Source organism: Pseudoliparis swirei, chromosome 4 (assembly GCF_029220125.1).
Source record: "Pseudoliparis swirei isolate HS2019 ecotype Mariana Trench chromosome 4, NWPU_hadal_v1, whole genome shotgun sequence".
Classification (NCBI taxonomy): Eukaryota; Metazoa; Chordata; class Actinopteri; order Perciformes; family Liparidae; genus Pseudoliparis; species Pseudoliparis swirei.
Window position 1 is genome coordinate 21,902,017 of NC_079391.1, and position 12,602 is coordinate 21,914,618.

The window sequence follows — 12,602 nt, forward strand, 5'->3', positions numbered from 1 at the left end:
ATACCGGGGACTGGACCAAACCTTAACTGAAACGCAGTGACCAGGGCCCGGAGGGCCTCCCGCGGCGTGCCCTGGAGAAGAGTGTCCTTCTCCTCTGACCAAGCGACAGCCGCAGGAATTGTCGGGGGCTGCCAGGGTTGATGGCTCGACGGCTGGTAGACGCAGGGGCTTGGGCTGGTAGACGGGCGGAAAACCGATGGGGAGAGCGGACGGAACAAATGTGCAACACTCTCCAGTGCTGGGTCCATTCTCCTTGGTCGGATCGTTCTGTTATGGTGAGTGGTGTGGAGGACCCAAACGCAGCAGGAGTTTCTCGAAAAAATAAGCTTTGTTTCCAGGACAGGAACACGGGCGAACACCACACAGGAAGAAAAAAAAATGATCCAACACCAGACAAACAGAAAGACAGATTGAATACACAGGGGAACGAGACACAGGTGGAAACAATCAGGAAAGAAACAGACAAACACGGAGGGAAGAGCAGGGAAATGGGAAACGAGACAGGGACTTCAACATAAAACAGGAAACACTCACAAACATTAAACTGTAATGGTTAAAGACATTAGCCAGACTGAAAAGTCAGGGCAAATAAATGTTTCTGCAAACATTATATTGGTGACATGCAGAGATACGGCAACCAGCACGCGCCAATTGCATGTATCAACCCAGTTTGTGATGGATTGTGCATTGTGAGGTGTATTTAAACAGGAGATAGCCAAATTCAGCGATTTTGACTCTAAAAAATTTCTAAATTAGTCAAACATAAAGATCAGTGGACAAATATTAATATAAATTGGATTTTATCATTATTTATTTTTTTACTTGTCCCTGCAGGTATCTATACAAGTTATAATGTTAGGATCGTGACAACCAGGTAGAGGAAGGAACAGACTCACGGAACAGGCTCATGGAACAGACTCACGGAACAGGCTCAAAGCTCAGCAGAGCACACAAGTTTAAAAAAAAGTAAGTTGGTTCATGAATGAATTTAACCATATTATATATGACAATTAGGGCTGGGCACGTTAACGCATCAATTAATTAACGCCGACAATTATTTTATCGCACGTTAACGCAGGTTTTATTATTTATTTTATTATTGTAACCTTTTCAATTTAAAGTTCTTAAAGACGGCGGAGTCGACAGAAACAAAGTCATATGTAACCACTGCCAAGATGAATTGTCTTATCACCGGAGTACTTCCAGTCTTAAATATCATTTGAGTTGTTGGGCAGTAATGTGGCGAGCATTTTGCTCCCAAAACATCAGACCTAAAGAAAAAAACTTAAAATTTAAATTTCAAATGTATTACTTTGGAAATGATTAGGTTATATATAATCATCATCCAAGGTTAGCAAATTCGACAATCAAACAATTGACATACAAGATACACTTAAGTAGGAATGAAGTTTTTACAAGAACATACCAGTAGTCCCCGGCCCATCGAGCAGACGGTTGCCCATGCCGTCACAGAGCACCACCTGTTCCTCTGTGCCCAGGTCGTGCTTCACCTTTTGTGAGAGTTGTTAAATTGGCCTCCTGCTCAATAAAATTAATATAAAGGGTACCCCCATCGACAATGCCGATGGATATGTTCCTGTTGAGTGAAAAGCAATATGTAATGAGATATTAAGCAATTTTTTTTTCTTATTTAGACTGTAAACATACAATGTTTTTTCAAGAATCATCCTAGGAGGTTGCCCTCCGTTGTAATTTGCAATGCTCAGCTCTATAGTTGGTTTTGGTCTAAACAAACCTGAATCACCAGTGTCTCAATGGCCCGCTTTTGCTGTTTGGCCACATGTCTCAGCCTCGCCCTTTTCTCTTCTTCAGCATTTTGCTTCTTGGCCTGCTGAGCACTGCCAGATGCTTGGGAGCCATACTTGCTCTGCTGCTGCTGCTTTTTCTTTCAGATTCATCTTCTGCTGGCGTTTCTATGTGGCTGCTGCAGAGTTGATGTTCTTGCATAGTGTTCTGTCCACCTCCCCAAACTTCACATCGTCCCTTCTGAAAAGCTGCATGGCTGTCTTCCCCCTGGACTGCAGGGTGTACTTGACAGTCTGGGTTGCATTAAATGTTGGTACATTCATGTTGTCACTCCTTTGGTCAATGACATCATTCATCAAACTAAAAGACGACTCGACTCTTGGTCCGTGAAAGATGGAGAGGCAACATTTAACCATTGCACTCAGGGAGGGGTACTTATCTGGCTGGTCAAAGACATGACCCCACCACTCCACAATCTCTCCCTCCTTGAAACTGGGGCTGGTCAGGTCAACACTGAACCGCACAAGTTCTCTCTGGATGTCCTGGTCTGCTGACAAAAGGTGCCTCAGCATACCACTCAGACTGCCAAATGGATGAGAATTTGAAATCAGTGTAAGAACACGTGGTAACAAAAAACCTAAACACCTGGTAATATGGCAAAAACAACAACTTTAGGAATGGCACCAATAGCTGACACAAAACTGACAATTATTTTAAGTCTCAAAAACAATTGAGAAAAAGGGTCATGTAGGGTACTTACAGCATGATTGGGATTCTGGCTCCTGAACGTGTCAGCCTCCTGTCCCACATAGACCTCCTTGGAGGGCAGCAGCATATGATCCTCCAGGACCATCTCCCTCAGAGCCCTGGGAGACAGCTGTGTAAGGTAAGTAATTAATAGGGGTAATAACTTAAGTGCCTTTCAAAAGACCCCAGGTTGCTTAACAAAAAATTAAACACTCAACTGATAGCACAGACAACAGAAAAGTAAAAATAGAGATACAAATCAATATACCTATGTAGGCAGAGTAGGTGTAAGGAGGAGTCAATTACCTGAGTAATGTGTTCGGCCTTCACGAAGCAAGCCAGGAAGGCCAGGAACAGCTCAAGCTGCCGATCAGAGTTTGTGAACCAATATCTGGCTACCCTGTGTATGTAAAACTAATTATTTTGATTTGATGCCAACGTGCAGTCAAGTTGCAGTAATTCGGAGCACAATTAACACCCACCTGGAAAACCATGACATACTCCTTGAGAATAGCCAGCACACCCATGAAGATGCTGAGCCGTAGGACTGTTGTCGTCTTCTCATGCCACAGTTTCTGACATACCCTATTTTTTCTCTCACGGCCTTGTGGAGTCATGCCTGTGAAAGATGAATTAATGTAAGTGTAAAACATAACACATATTCCTCCCCATTAGTAACTTCATAACAAGTATAGGTGCTAATTATTATAAGTGATTGGAACATCAAGTCTCATCACCTTTCCTGTTGAGTTCCTCCTGAACCACCTTGATACTGTCTCTTGCCGCCTGGTTGACGTGGTACTTTGTGTACATCAGTTCCAAAGGCTCCCTTCCCTATACAGCTCCTTATCTGCAGTGGAGAGGTAGCCATAATAGAGGACTTTGTACGCAGGCATCATGGCATAGGTTGCCATGCTGGCATCGTATGCAGACAGCCAGAGATGAGGAACAAAGCCCCTCTGTGGGCTGGAGGCAGGGAGATTTAGAATCATAGCTATCACCTTGAGGTACATCACCTGACAAGACAGAAAAAGATTTTTCAAAGAAAGACATTCTACACATTCCATAGTTGTACCACAGTGCAGTACAGTAGGGTCAACAGTTGTGGTCTAGACTAGAGCTGACAAATTCAGGTTATACCAAATTCACAGGTGGAGTGTGCTACTGTACGTGCTCAACAAAGGGGGGTAAAGCGCTGTAGTGCCAAATGTGCTTGGCATTTTGTTTACCTGGTCTGGACTTCACTGATGGTCAACCTGGAGTTCACTGAACAGCTTCTCCAAGTAACTGTCAAAGGGCTCTGAGAACGTCTGTGCCGCATTGTGTATATGACAGGAGTCCCCATCAACATCGAGCAGGTTGGGACAGTATTGGTGCATCCTGGTCTCAAGGCCAGTCTTGCTGCCCCTCATCACAGCACACGAGTCCATCAGCATACTCACAAGGTTATTCCACGGCATGTTGTTTTTCTCAAAGAACTTACAGCGCACCTTCTCTAAAGAAGCAGCATTCACCTTCACGATCTCCAACGACCCCAAATGCTCCACTATCACCATTGAAGAGTGAGAGTTGTGATGGGGCACCTCGCGCTCGATGGAAAATCAGGACTGGATACGATGAATCAAGTTTAACAGTATTTAATGGCAAGGAGTATAAACGAAAGTTTAACAAATAATCCAAAACTCACGATCGTGGGTTCCGTGGTGAAGTAAGGGTCCATAGGTACAATGTTCCAAGGAGAAACAAGTGTTCTACCTAACCAGCATCAGAACGAAAGAGAGCGAGTCTCCCAATACATCGTGTGTTAGTAGCACATCAGCCAATCACCTATTCTCACAGGTTAGTCCCACCCTTAACACCTTCTCGTTGGTTCAAAGTCCCGCGAGAACAATGAGGGGTCGAATGTCATGATCCCCCGGTCAAAACGTCATTCCCAGTCAAGTATTTTCACAATAAAAGTCCCGTCCACCATTTTGTCAGCATTAGTCACCTTCACAATAAAAGTCCCGTCTATTATTGTCTGAATTAAGTCACTTTCACGGGCTTCAACCGGCTCCAACAGTTCTAAAATAATACTAAACTAACATTCACTCCATGCACATACATAACATTACTTCTTGCCATCGACATATGCATAGAGTAGACATTACCCCTATGCTTCATAACACATTACAACAATATCAATATTCTCCCTAATATTTCCCGTTATATCTTTCTATATGTATTAATTTAAAGCAGAAGACCTCTCTGTACATGTGCAATATCAAAATAAACTATTACAACCTAACACCTTCCTCAAGTCTGCATGATAGTAGCAAACAAGCATGGTGAGGACCTTCAACATAAAAAGGTTTATTAGCCATGCAACATTTTACAGGGCATACACAGAAGAAAAAACAGAAGGGCTTTGATGGCAATAGTTTAATATGAGACCAACCTTTTTATGGTTGTTGGAGGTACTCTCGTCTAAATTTAATGAAAAGGGAAATCTCTTCATGTTGGAAAAGGTCCTCTCAGAGTAGGTAAAAAGTATTTGGTCACCTACAAACAAGCAAGATGTATGGCTCTCACAGACCTGTAACTTCTAATTTAAGAGGCTCCTCTGTCCTCCACTCGTTACCTGTATTAATGGCACGTGTTTGAACTCAATATCAGTATAAAAGCTACCTGTCCACAACTCCAAACTCCACTATGGCCAAGACCAAAGAGCTGTCAAAGGACATCAGAAACAAAATTGTAGACTTGCACCAGGCTGGGAAGACTGAATCTGCAATAGGTAAGCAGCTTGGTGTGAAGAAATCAACTGTGGGAGCAATTATTAGAAAATGGAAGACATACAAGACCACTGATAGTCTCCCTCGATCTGGTGCTCCACGCAAGATCTCCCCCTGTGGGGTCAAAATGATCAAAAGAACGGTGAACAAAAATCCCAGAAGCACACGGGGGGGACCTAGTGAATGACCTGCAGAGAGCTGGGACCAACGTAACCAAGGCTACCATCAGTAACACACTATGCCGCCAGGGACTCAAACCCTGCAGTGCCAGACATGTCCCCCTGCTTAAGCCAGTCTGTGTCCAGGCCCGTCTGAAGTTTGCTAGAGAGCATTTGGATGATCCATAAGAGGATTGGGAGAGTGTCTTATGGTCAGATGAAACCAAAATAACTTTTTGGTAAAAACTCAACTCGTCGTGTTTGGAGGAGAAAGAATGCCGAGCTGCATCCAAAGAACACCATACCTACTGTGAAGCATGGGGATGGAAACATCATGCTTTGGGGCTGTTTTTCTGCAAGGGGACCAGGACGACTGATGCATGTAAAGGAAAGAATGAATGGGGCCATGTATCGTGAGATTTTGAGTGAAAACCTCCTTCCATCAGCAAGGGCATTGAAGATGACACGTGGCTGGGTCTTTCAGCAGGACAATGATCCCAAACACACCGCCCGGGCAACAAAGGAGTGGCTTCGTAAGAAGCATCTCAAGGTCCTGGAGTGGCCTAGCCAGTCTCCAGATCTCAACCCCATAGACAATTTGTGGAGGGAGTTGAAAGTCTGTGTTGCCCAGCGACAGCCCCAAAACATCACTGCTCTAGAGGAGATCTGCATGGAGGAATGGGCCAAAATACCTGCAGCAGTGTGTGAAAAGCTTGTGAAGACTTACAGAAAACGTTTGACCTCTGTCATTGCCAACAAAGGGTATATAACAAAGTATTGAGATGAACTTTTGTTATTGACCAAATACTTATTTTTCGCCATAATTTGCAAATAAATTCATAACAAATTTGATTTTCTGGATTTTTTCTCCTCATTTTGTCTCTCATAGTTGAGGTCTACCTAATATGAAAATTACAGGCCTCTCTCATACTTTTTTTCCCCATTGTATTTGTTACATCACATGCATTATCTAATTGGTACAATATAAATCATACAACAGGAAATTCTGGCAACATAGCAGTATATATAGCAACATGGTAGTTTAAGGATAGTGTAAAGAATATATATTATAGTTTAGCATAGCTTAGTATTGTTTGCATATAGATTATGTGTAAGATGGAAAACACTGAATGGAAGTTAAAATCTCCAGTTGAGCACTCTGGTGTCTGAGCTGATCTAAAGAAAGATAACAGTGACACCTAAGGAATGTTGATGTAAACCCCCCTCTGCACTGCACTCATCCAAGAAGATGACTAGAGAAAGAGCTCATTGTATTCATAGTTTAGAAAGAGCAATCACAGTCCTTACCTCGTCGGGAGGATAGATAACAAGGGTCCAGATGGGGCCATTTATTCTCCTTCTTAGACACTTTAAGCCCTCACTGTCTCTCCGCACTGACCCCCCCTTCACCGATCCCCCTCACACGCACACACTCACACGTGGGAAGAAGCCCCCCCCGGTGTGTGGACGGCCTTCGGAGAAGATCCAGGCCTCATCCCTGAAGAGATAAGGCCCGAAGGAAGTCTTCTTACAAGAGAGAGACTATTAAATCAACTATCTCCTCTTCCCCCACCTTTTCACAACATGTGCACTCATTGGCAGACGAGAAGAACCAATGAAGGAGCAACAACGGCGGAAGCAGAGAAACAAGAGCCAATGAGAAAACCCCACCCCCTTATCTCCTGACGAATCAGAACTGTTCCGTTCGGTTATTTAAAATGGCCGAACACTCCGAACCGGCGTTCCTTTCTCCAGCGCTGAGGCCATCGGTCAGAGCTCTGGAGGGGGGTCCATGCATGATTGTCCACTTGTATCCTGATTTCTGAATAAAACGCTTATAGATGTAACGTAGAAGTCTACCGCTCTTTCTTCCAGTGAGTGTCGTCCAGGTGGTGTGTCGCTGTCCAACTCCAACAATAGTGAGGCGCTCATTATATAATACAAAGCAGAGATTACTTTATATTTATACTTCAGGTTGTTCCAGTTCTTTTTGGCCAGAAGTGGTAGGGGCAAAGCAACAACAAAAATTGAACCTGTGACACGTTGCCACTTCAATGCAAACAATTCGGCCAAAAGTGAAAAGACAGGGCTGTAGTTCAACATTAAAGTTACATTAACATATTTATATCTACATTCTAAGTTATAAATCTTAACCCTCAGTAATACTGATTTAACATGTCTTGTGAACAAATAATAAAGTCTAGATTGCTTGTTAGATCCTCCAAAACCGAATTATATCTCCTGTGTAACTGCAACGGAGACAGAGCCAGCGGGTAATTTGAAAAAGTCTGAGAGCTGACCGCAAGGCGCTGCGGAGCTCACTGGTTTCGTGAAATATAGAATATCTTTTATTCGGCTGAATTATAACAAACCGACCACAAATTAGATTTTTAAACGACTTACTTCTCGCTTGAAAACATCCTAAAATTACATTCCGTGACTTAACAACAGTAGTATTTAGAACATCTTCAACTTACAGCTGTGCCCTTTTTCCGCCATCAAGAAAAGTCTTGACTGAGCTTTTTTAAATATAGCATCAGTGTTCTTTTTCCAGTTCAATTTACTGTCCAGATAGACCACAAAATATGTATATGACTGTACAATTTCTATCTGCTGACCCACAATTATCGCTGGGGAGACCTCCTTTTTTAAAAAGTCATTACACCAGCTAAACCTCCCGTTTATAGGCCAGGTCATTGCCTCGGGTAAGTAGATCAAGCAGAGCAGTGTCATCTGAGAACTTTTGGATGTTACAGCACATGGCTCTGCCTGTAGTCAGCTGTATGAAGTGAAAATAAAAAGGGGGATGAAACTGTTCCCTGTGGTGCTCCAGTTTAGTTAAAATAGTGTCAAAGTTTTTTAATCAAGCCTGACATACTGTGGTCTAGACAAAAGACCCAAGCAATAGTTGTATTGTGCAGTTCAAAAGCCATACGTATTTGGCTAAAAATGTGTGGTTGGATTGTATTAAAAGCACGAGAAGAGTAAAAAAAACATGATCCTAACAGAGCTGGCAGTGGTTTCAAGATGACTTTAAGTACTGGGGAGCATAAAAAGTAGTGCATCGTCTACCCCTACACCCTTCCTGTATGCAAACTGCAAGGGATCCTGGAAGACTGAGACCTGTCTACTCAGGTGACCCAGGATAACCCTTTCAAAACATTTTTATTATGCGAGACGTCAGGGCTATCGGTCTCAGGCCCCGTTTACACGATGGGAAAACGCATATATTTTCATGCGTTTTGGCCTTTCATTTACACAAAACCGGAGGTTTTATCACGGAAAACGATCATTTCTAAAAACTCCGGCCAAAGTGGAGATTTCTGAAAACTCCGTTTTTGTGTTTGCGTGTGAACGAGGTCAAACAGAGTTTTAGGTTGTCAAACGTCACAGTATGCGACTAAAAATGCTTGACGTCATGTGAGCGTCCTATGTTTACAGTTAGTTTGCTTACTGATCATGGATGGTGTCAAGGTAGTGCTCATTTGTGCGTTAATGCAAACCCTTTTGGCCTGTTTGTATTTACAAACACAACTGATTTTTTACATCGAGGAGCAGAGGCGAAGAACTGCACGGAGGTCAGCAGTCCTTCAGCTTTCTATACTCCCAAGACGTCGGTACATTGGCTGCCAACGTCGCCGCCGACGGTTTTGGATCCGACCAGGGCTAACCGCTGTCTGGTGGGAAAACTTCGAAAAAGAACTCGTCCTCCCGGAAGAATGGCATGAAAACTTTAGAATGTCGCGCTCATCACTTCTGTCTCTTTCGGAGTTACTGCGCCCCTCTCTTGAAGGTCAGACTAATGTCATGCGGTCGCCAGTCAGTGTTGTTAAAAAAGTTGCCCTCACCCTATACTATTTGTCTGATGAGGGTAGACTACGTAAAACGGCAAACGCATTCGGTCTGTCTAGACCGGCCGTTTCAATAATAGAGCCATAACAGTTGACTTGGGTCCTAAATATATAAAACTGCCCAAAACAGAAGCTGCTGTCCAGTCCCTTGTGCAGGGATTTGAAGAAGCTCGTGGCCTCCCTCAGTGCCTAGGTGCTGTGGATGGGACGCATGTAGAGATTAAGCAACCATCTGCCAATTCCACTGATTACCTCAATAGAAAAGGGAGGTTTAGCTTAAACATTCAAGCCACCTGTGATTATATTCATTCATGGACGTAGTTGTGAAATGGCCTGGGAGCGTGCATGACGCCCGTATTTTTGCAAACTCTTCACTGAACACGTCCTTGAAAAATGGAAACATCCCTCCCTGTCCAAGGCAAATCATTGAAAATGAAGAGCCAATACAAGTGTACATACTCGTGACCCTGCATATCCACTGCTCCCATATGTGATGAAAGAGTATGTAAATGGGGGAAGCACTGCCCAGGAGCAGTACTTTGGACTATCTTTGTGCCGAGCACGGATGGTGATCGAGTGTGCGTTTGGGAGGCTAAAAGCCCGGTTCGGAGCTCTGAGAAGGGCTATGGACATTAATCTAGATGATCTGCCCTTTGTAATTTATGCATGTTTTGTGCTGCACAATTACTGTGAGGCTTCTAAGGACAGAGTAGACGACCACAGTATAGTTGAGGCAATTCAGTATGACCGGGACAACCAGCCAGACACACAACCAGCTGTCAGAGGTGACTCCATGACAGCAGAAGGGAAGAGGGTCAGGAGAATCCTAACCCAATTCCTGGATCCTTAAAAGGAACAAACTTCTTTCCAGCATGTCATCCAGTGTGTCATACTCAGTTATACTGAGCGTCAGACAAAACTGTCTGCTACAAATACAACCCTTTAAGATCTCATTGTTCAAAATGTTTTGGCTGTGTTCATCACAGCATTTAAATGTACAAGACGTTTGTTCAAGCAAATATGTTTACAGTTGTTTTCTTTTTTTACATTTACATTGTACAAAGTTAACAAGCCACTTGAATGGAATCTATTGACATTGCCAAGTGTTACTGTTTGCATGTTTGGTAGAATACCATTATCCACATAAAGAATGAGAAATTCTTAATGGTCCTGTGTGAAAGCTTTCTGAAATAAGGTGATCTGGTTTGAAATTCTTAATGGTCCTGTGTGAAAGCCTTCTGAAATAAGGTGATCTGGTTTGGTTTGACCCATATTGATTAATCACACACACATCTTCAGTTTTCAGACATTTTACTTCTGACACTTGACAAATGTTAAGTTGTAATAGTTTATTTTGATAACATCTGCAGAGGTCTTATGTTTTAAATTAATACATATAGAAAGATATTATAATAGAAAATATTAGGGAGAATATTGATATTGTTATTAATGTATTATGAAGCATAGGGGTAATATTTACCCTATGCTAATGTAAATGGCAAGAATGAATGTATATTGCATGAGAGTGACTATGTTCGTATTATAGATAGACAAGGCCGGTTGAATTCCGTGAAGTGACTTATAATAACGGACTTTTATTGTGAAAGTGATTTTAATGCGGATAATAACGAGACGGGACTCTTATTGTGAAAATACTTTTGCGACGGAACCGGAAGTGACGTTTTGACGGAAACAGAGGAGTATGAAACTCCGTTTTTGAGAGAGATCGCTCTCTTCCACAGGTATTCTCGACGCCGGAAGGACGGCGGAGGAGCCGATGAAGATCACGATCGTGAGCCTTGACTGTTTGTTTTACCCTTCCTGCCATTAAATGTTGATAACTTAATTCACGCGCGTCCGGAAGCCTGTTTTCCATCATTTGCGAAGTGCCCAGTTTCAGAATACTCAACAATTGGAAACCACGAAAGGCGAAACTGTTTGGGCTACCGTCGTTACGGCTTCGGACGCGTTACGGCTTCGGACGCGTTCCTGCGGTGAGTAGCTCGCGCTAAGGAATCGGACTATTTATGCCGTCAGAACACGACGGAGGGCACAAGCCCGTGGGAAGAGTTTAACAAACGTTTGTCGCTGTGTTTGTGTTTCATGTGTGTTTGTTCCAGTCGCGTTAGCATGTTCTGCACGTCTTGTGGCACATTTGCGCGTGCACGTCTCCCACGTTTGGCCCGCGTGGTCGGTCGCACGCTTTGTTCCTGTCGCTGATGTGTAGTCGTGTGTGCGCGGTTGCGTGTAGCCTGTGTGTACTCCCAACAGCATTGTGTATTCTTCGTGTTTTACGTTGCATGTTTGTCATATTGTGCGTTCCTCGTTGCTCGTTTTGTCTTGTGAGTATCACGTTTTGTATCAAGAGTTGTGGCTCAATGATGTGCCTGGAAGCCAGGAGTGCTTGGCACATAGTAAATGTGACGAAGACGACGCGGGGTCTCTCTAAGAGCACGTTAGAAAACTAACATAAACATCCGTAAGCTAGCGCACGTCGGCGAACGACGCTGTTACGAGATTAAAGTTACATACGTAAACTGGTGTACGTCGGCGCACTGCACAGTTACAAGATCATTAGTCCACATAAATCTGTTGTTAATGTGCGTTTGACCCTTGTTTAACATGTCCGGCATTGACAGAATTCACTAAAGGGGATCCTTCTTATAAGTACAGCGTGTTTTTGTGTTTCCTGTTTTAAATCCACCATTTTGATTTGGCCTGAGAAGAAGGGATGGTATTTCCCCTTTGTTCACCCACATGGTCGTTAGGGAGTTGAATACATTTACATAAGTTAGGACGCCATTCCTCGTTGTTTAGTTTGTTAATGTGCGTTTGACCCTTGTTTAACATGTCCGCCATTGACAGCATTCATTTGCTGCAGCTTTAAGAAGTGTGAGGGTTTTTGTTAGTGTGCGTTTGACCCTTGTTTAACATGTCCGCCATTGACGGAATTCTTACATTGCTGCAGCTTTGTTTCGACGAGGTGTGAGGGTTTTGTTAATGTGCGTTTGACCCTTGTCTAACATGTCCGCCATTGGCAGAATTCTTACATTGCTGCAGCTTTATTTCGACGAGGGGTGCTAGGTTTTTTTGTTAATGTGCGTTTGACCCTTGTTTAACATGTCCGCCATTGACAGAATTAACTTTTTGGCATCGTTGAATATTGAGAGAAGTTTGGTAACGTGCGTTTGAACATGTCCGACATTGACAGACTTCTTACATTGCTGCAGCTTTTCAACACCATTGACTTAATTTGCTTGGTTAAATTAACAGCTTCTCCCATTTCCACAGAAAATATCACATTT

At 43.2% G+C, this 12,602-nt stretch overlaps 1 pseudogene; it reads right to left on the reverse strand.

Moving 5' to 3' along the window:
* LOC130192427 (serine/threonine-protein phosphatase with EF-hands 1-like) overlaps positions 1-12,602 on the reverse strand; it is a 991,358-nt pseudogene that overhangs the window by 750,043 nt on the left and 228,713 nt on the right.